The 7,185-nt window shown below is 41.4% G+C and overlaps 1 pseudogene; it reads right to left on the bottom strand.

The window, feature by feature from the left end:
* Nucleotides 1-5,446, bottom strand: part of LOC111820799 (tRNA wybutosine-synthesizing protein 2 homolog) — a 154,854-nt pseudogene extending 149,408 nt beyond the window's left edge.
* Between the last annotated feature and the right edge of the window lie 1,739 nt (nucleotides 5,447-7,185).

The raw sequence follows: 7,185 nt of genomic DNA, 5'->3' as shown, positions 1-7,185 counted from the left end.
AAAAAAAAGGTTGAGAAGTTAGAGGGTTGATATGTTGTGGGGTTGTTAACCAATGTCATAAAACAACATGTGTACTTCTCTTTCATAAAAAACTATTTGTTCTGTAAGCCTTCACCTGAAGTACAATAAAAAAAAAATTAAAAAAAAAAAAGAGAGACAAAAGTCTTCCCCTAGAGCTGACAGAGAGAGCATAGCCCTGCTGACACCCTGGATTCAGACTTTTAGCCTCCAGAACTGTGAGGAAATAAATTCCTGTCTTTTAAAGCCACCCACTGTATGGTATTTTGTAATGGCAATTCTAGGAAACTAAGACAGAGTTTGGTACTAAGAGTAGGGTGCTACTGTAACAAATACCTAAAAATGTGGAAGTGGCTTTGGAATTGGGTAGTAAGTAGAGGCCGGAAAACTTTTAAGATGTTTGATAGTAGAAGCCTAAATTGCCTTGAAGAGACTGTTGGTAGAATTATAGACATTAAAGGTGATTCTGGTGGGGGTTCATAAAGAAGTGAGGACAACTGTGGGGAAAGCATCTGTTGTCATGAACAAAACATTGTTAGAAATGTGGAAGTTAAATGTGCTTCTGGTGAGTCCTTAAAAGAAAATGATGCATATGTTATTGGTTACTTGTCTTAGTCATCTAGTTATGCTGTAACAGAAATACCACAAGTGGATGGCTTTTAACAAAGAGAAATTTATTCTCTCACAGTCTAGGGGGCTAGAAGCCCAAATTCAAGGCATCAGCTCCAGGGGAAGGCTTTCTCTCTCCGTTGGCTCTCGAGGAAGGTCCTTGTGATGCATCAGTCTTCCCTTGGTCTGGAACATTTCAGCACAGGAACCTCAGGTCCAAAGGACACGCTCTGCTCCCAGCACTGCTTTCTTGGTGGTATGAGGTTCCCATGTCTCTCTGCTCACTTCTCTCTTTTATATCTCAAAAGAGATTGGCTTAAGACACCACCTAATCTTGTAGACTTCATCAATATAACTGCCACTAATACATCTTATTACATCATAGTGATAGAATATACAACACACAGGAAAATCACATCAGACTACAAAATGGTAGACAATCATACAACACTGGGAATCATGACCCAGCCAAGTTGACAGATATTTTTGGGGGACACAATTCAATCCATGACAGTACTGAAGGAAAGGAGGTCCTTGTCATAATATGGCAAAGAACTTGGCTGAATTATGTTTGAATGTTTTGTGGAAAGTAGAACTTGTAAGTGATGAACTTGGATATTTGGCTGAGGAGATTTCTAGGCAAAATTTTGGAGGGGTGGTCTGGTTTCTTCTTGCTGCTTATAGTAAAATACAGGAGGAAAGAGATAAATTAGGGAATGAACTGTTAAGCCTTTCTTCCAAGGCACTGCTGGGTAGATTTGAACTACTAACCTTTCAGTTAGTCTACTTCCATAAGATTACTGCCATTGAAAACCCTATGGAAGGCAGTTCTACTCTGACATACGTGGAGTCACCATGAATGTGAATTGACTTGACAGCAGCAGATTTGGTATGAACTGTTAAGCAAAAAGAAACCAGAACTTGAAGATTTTGCAAATTCTATTGTAAATATTAAAAAGTCATGTTCTGAAAATTAAAATTAAAAAGGACGTGGCTAAATGACCATTTGCTAAAGAGATTAGGCATGTGATCTATAAATCCAATCAACTGTCACAGCAGAAACATTGTCAGCTTAGAATGAAGGGGACAGAAATGGGAATGAAACGAAGAAAAGCTATCTGCCTCCTGGATTTCTACAGGCAGGAAATGTGTTGATGGAGCTCCTTGACTGTGAATATCTATTGTCCTTCAGAAAAGGAAAGGCCAATCCCAGGAGGAGTTCAGAGATCAGCAGGACTGCCAACATGAACAAAGGTTCCAGGGCTGCTCTTTCCCTGGTTTCAGAGATTGAGGCCATCGCCTGCATTTCGAATGGTGGGGCCACTGCTTGGGTAGGCCAGGTTAATGGGGCTGCCACCCAAAGCTGAGGGGGCGGGGCCACCAACCCAGTGGGCCAGGAAAGCAGGACTGACTCCTAAGGCTGAGGGTTCGGGGCCAACACCCCGGGCCAAAGGGCCACTACCCAGAACCTAGGGTGTGGGGTCAATATCCAGAGCACAGAGGTTGGGGCCATTGCTCAAATGTGCCTAGAGAACAGAGGATTATTTTCTTGCCTTGAGATCTAATGAGATTTGCCCTGCTGGGTTTCAGACTTGCTTGGTACTCATTACCTCTTCTTTTTCTTCAATTTCTCCCTTTTGGAATGGGAATGTCTACCCTATGCTTATATCACCATTGTATTTTGGACGCAGATAACTTGTATCTTAGGTTTCACAGGTCCACAAGTGAAGAGGAATTTTGCCTCAAGATGAAACACACTCAGAGTCTCACTCATACTTGGTTTAGATGATTCAGAAAGTGAGATTTTAGAGTGGATGCTGGAATGGGTTATAACTTTTGGGGATACTTGGAGGGGTGAATGTATTTTGCATGTGGCGAGGACATGAATGGGGGGGCAGAGGGCGAAGTGCTATAGATTGAATTATGTTCCCCCAAAACCAGTAACTAGTTGTCAATCGAGTAGACTCCAACTCATGGAGATCCCATGTGTGTCAGAGTAGAACTGTGCTCCATAGGGTTTTCAATGGCTGATTCTTCACAAGCAGAGCACCAGCCCTTTCTTCGGAGGGCCTCTGGGTGAACTCGAACCTCCGACCTTTCGGTTAGTAGATAAGCACATTAACCATTTGCACAACCCAGGAACTCCGTTCCCTAAAAAGATATGTTGAAGTTTATAACCCCTGTACCCATGAATGTGACTTTGTTTGGGGGTTTTTCTTTGCAGATGTTATCAGTTAACAATGTCGTAGCAGAGTATGGTGGGTCCTAAGCTTATATGACTTCTGTCTTCTATAATGGAGAGGACAGATACAAAAACATACGCTTACACAGGGTAAGACAGCATATGAGGATTCATCTACAAGCCAATAGAAACACCCGTGGCTACAGAAGCTGAGAGAGACAAGGAAGGATCTTCCCCTAGAGCTGAGTGAGAGAGAGAGAATAGCCCTGCTGGCACTCTGAATTTGGAATTCTAGCCTCCAGAACTCTGAGAAAACAAATTTCTGTTCTTAAAAACCACTTTGTGGTATTTTGTTATGGCAGCCCTAGGAAAAAAAGACAGTAGCAATATTGGTTCATTAATTGTAGCAAACGTACCATACATCTAAAATGTTCATAAAAGGAATAAATCTGGCAGGTGGTGGGGGGAGGAGTAATATGAGGACTCTGTACTATCTTTGTAACTTTTCAGTAAATCTGAAATTATTCCCATATAAAAAGTTTATTCAAAAATAAAAAGACCATGTAACCTGGAATAAGAAGATGTGGAATGAAATCCCAGCTGCACTCCTTAATAACTTTGTAATCTTGTATAATTCACTATCTGAGTTTTGGTATCCCTGCTTATAAAATAGATAGCATACGAAAACTCTCCCATAAACTGAAAAAAAAAAAAAAAAAAAAAAAACAGCCAAACCCACTGCCAAACCCACTGCCATCGAGTCAATTCTGACTCATAGCGACCCTATAGGGCAGAGTAGAACTGCCCCATTGGGTTTCCAAGGAGCGCCTGGTAAATTCAACTGCCGACCTTTTGGTTACTAGCTGCAGCACTTAACCAATACGCCACCAGTGTTTCCAACTCTCCCATAGGCTTTGTGAGAATCAAATAAGATCTATATAGAGAAGCTCTGTACTCTATAAAGTCCTTCATAAATGTTAGCTCTTTTTAGTTATTATCATCCCCTTTTCCCCAACCCGACACCAATATCCACATGCTCTACGCAGTCATGTTCACCTAGCAGCATACTGTTGGAGTATGAGTGCCGTCCAGTGATACCCACTCTCGTTGTGCTAAACCCTGGATGCCAAGTGCCAAAGCAACAATCTCCCAGAGTTCTGGTTCTGAAGCAGAACAACTACTGAACAAGCCACCAAAAGAAACACAGGTTTTAGACCAGTCTGGTGGATTCTAGGAAAAAGACTCAAAGACTTCCTTCTCTTACCCAGTTTTTGGTCACCACACCATTGCCAAGAAAAGGGCAAATCTTCTTCCAATTCAGTTGACCACGTAACTCCCTGGCCTTCTACCAAGTGACATATCTTATAATATAGCCTTTAAGTTAACAACCCTGAGCCTTCTTTGAAGGAACAGGATTCTGGAGAGAAACACGGGAAATTTACACAGCATACATTGAGAACAAAAGCAGTTAGATAAGAAATAAAAAATGAAAATACTAAAAACAACACACAAAAATGACTGGCTTTGATGGACTGGACAATTCTTTGCAAAGTAGTCTCAGAACTGAACCCTCAAAGATTCCCCTCAAAAAAAAAATTACCAAATGGTATAGATATTGTTGCAGAACCAGTCTGATAATGCAGCAATGCAAAACTTAGGAGCGATGCTTCTTTCTGGAAAACAGTCAGTTAGTGCCTTTATCTAGATACTGACCAGGATCTGTGTCAGCAGACATGTGTGCTCTGGGGGCTACAAGATTCCTTGGCTCTTGCAGTTGTTGGTCATTAAAGATTTCACCTAGCACAGGCCATACTACAGTACCGTCTGGCATCTTTTTCATGTCTATCCAGGAGTTGCTGCATCTCCAAATATTCCCTGTAAGACCAATGAGGGATTTCATTCCATGATTCTCTGAGGAGCTATTATGGATTGAATTGTGTCCCCTAAAAAGATATGTTGAAGTCCTAATCTCTGTACCTGAATTTGAATGTGACCCTGCTTTTGGAAATAGGGTTTTCTTTTGTTATGTTAATGAGGTCATACAGGAGTAGGGTGGGTTATAAACCTAATCCCTTCTGAGTGGTCTCTTATAAAAAGGGAAACTAGACACACAGAGACACATACAGTGGGAAGACACTATTGAGGATGGTCTAAAATGTCAATAAATGCCAAGGGATTCAGAAGCTAAAGGAAACAGGGATCTTCCCCTTCAGCTGACAGAGACAGCCTAGCCCTACCTACGATCTGAATTCAGACTTCTAGCCTCCAAAACTGTGAGACAATAAATTCCTGTTCTAACATGAAGTAGTACATACCTCAGCCTTGAAGTTTGACCTTCTGTGGTCAGGAGAAAGAAGCCGAGTCTCTGTGCCTCACAATCTTGAATGTCTTTGCTTGCTTCACTAGTAACTTAGGCGAGATTCTTTATGTCATCAACAAGAGTAGATAAGAACTCAAGACTTTTCCACAAAACTTTCTGCCAATGTCCCACAAATCTTGACTAGGTCTAGCAAACCCTTTGATTCTCCACTAAGTACACTTTCTATTCTGCTCAAAGCCCCAAATAACATTTATCCTATATATTTAGTTCCATTTATATAAAATGTATCTTTCATAGTTTTCCCCCTACTTCTTCATGTTGTACCTATACTGTTGTTAGCTGAGGATCATTCATACTACCTACAAAAGCATCAGATGACCCACCTTCTGTCTTCATTTTGCTATAATCTGGAGGCAAAAGAAATGCTGTCACCCAGGGAGAGTCTCAGTGAAGGGAAAAGACTCTAATTGATAGGCACTGTGGTAGGAGTCACTAGCACATGGCCTGTAATGAAACTCAAAGATAAAAAAGCAAAAGGTTAAGATACATCCCTTGCACACATCTCCTCTTTTATAACCAGTAGAGTGATTTTGTTTGCTGAAGTGTTAGAACCAATAGTCCATTCTCTACAGATGGCTGATGTTAGCAGAACAAACCCTTTTCTTGTTGGTTCCTGATTATGAGCCATTGACCCACCATCACCAGGTCATATATTCTAAGCTCTTTCCCCAAAATGGTAATAAAATATGTTGAGCCATCCATACTTTCTCAGTTATGCTGAGAAGCAGTAAATACAGCAGTTAGGCATTCAGCACCTGCAGCCAGAAAACCTTGAATTCAAATCATGCCTTAACCACTTATTATGGGACACAGAACAAGTTACTTAAACTTCTCTAAACATGTCTATCAATAAGATGGGTGTGGTAGGCAGAATTCTAAGATGGCCACCAAGATCCCCTGCCACGGGATATATGCCCTGCATAGCCCCCAGGACCATGAATATGACCGATCTTACTGTAGTTACTAGGTTATGTTACATGGCACAATTGACTTTAATGTAGGGAGATTATCCAGGTGGGCCTGACCTAATTACATGAGCCCTTTAAAAGCAGAGTTTCCTACAGCTGATGGCAGAAAAAGAAGTCAGCAATTGAAAGCATGAGAAGGATTTACATGTTGTTCCTTGCTCTGAGATGTAGGAGCCCACATGCAAGGACCAGAGAGGCTTCTAGGAGCTAAGGACACCTCCTAGCTGACAGCCAGCGAGGAAATAGAGACCACAGTTGTGCAATCACAAAAGAACTGAATTCTGCCAACCCCCCCAAAAAAAATGAGCTTGGAAGCTGTTTCTTCCCCCGGAGACTCTGATAAGAGCCTAGCCAGGCCAACACCTTGATTTCAGCCTCATGAGACCCTAAGTAGAGGACCCAGTCACATTCACTCAGACATATGACCTATAGAACTGTAAGGACTGTTTTAAGCCACTAAGTTTGTGGTAATTTATTACACAGCAATAGAAAACTGGCCACGCGCCTCCCCCTTTTCATGATTACAAGGCATTATTTTCACAGCAATAGAAAACTAATGCAATCTGGATATAGCAAATGCTCAATAAATGTTGTTGCTAGGTGCCGTCGAGTTGGTTCTGACTCATACCGACCCTATGTACAAGAGAATGAAACAGTGCCTGGTCCTGTGCCATCCTCACAATCATTGCTGTTTGAGCACACTGTTGCAGCCACTGTGTCAATTCATTTCATTGAGGGTCTTCTTCTTTTTCACTAACCCTCTACTTTACCAAGCATGATAACCTTCTCCAGGGATTGGTCCCTCCTGATAACATGTCCATAGTACACGAGACGAAGTCTCACTATCCTCACTTCTAAGGAGCATTCTGGCTGTACTTCTTCCAAGACAGATTTGTTCATTTTTCTGAAAGTCCATGGTATATTGAATATTCTTTGCTAACACAATAATTCAAATGCATCAATTCTTCTTTGGTCTTTCTTATTCATTGTCTTAGTCATCTAGTACTGCTCTAACAGAAATACCATGA

This window comes from Trichechus manatus, unplaced genomic scaffold, assembly GCF_000243295.1.
Source record: "Trichechus manatus latirostris isolate Lorelei unplaced genomic scaffold, TriManLat1.0 scaffold00051, whole genome shotgun sequence".
Taxonomy (NCBI): Eukaryota; Metazoa; Chordata; class Mammalia; order Sirenia; family Trichechidae; genus Trichechus; species Trichechus manatus.
This window is presented reverse-complemented; position numbering and strand designations above follow the sequence as displayed.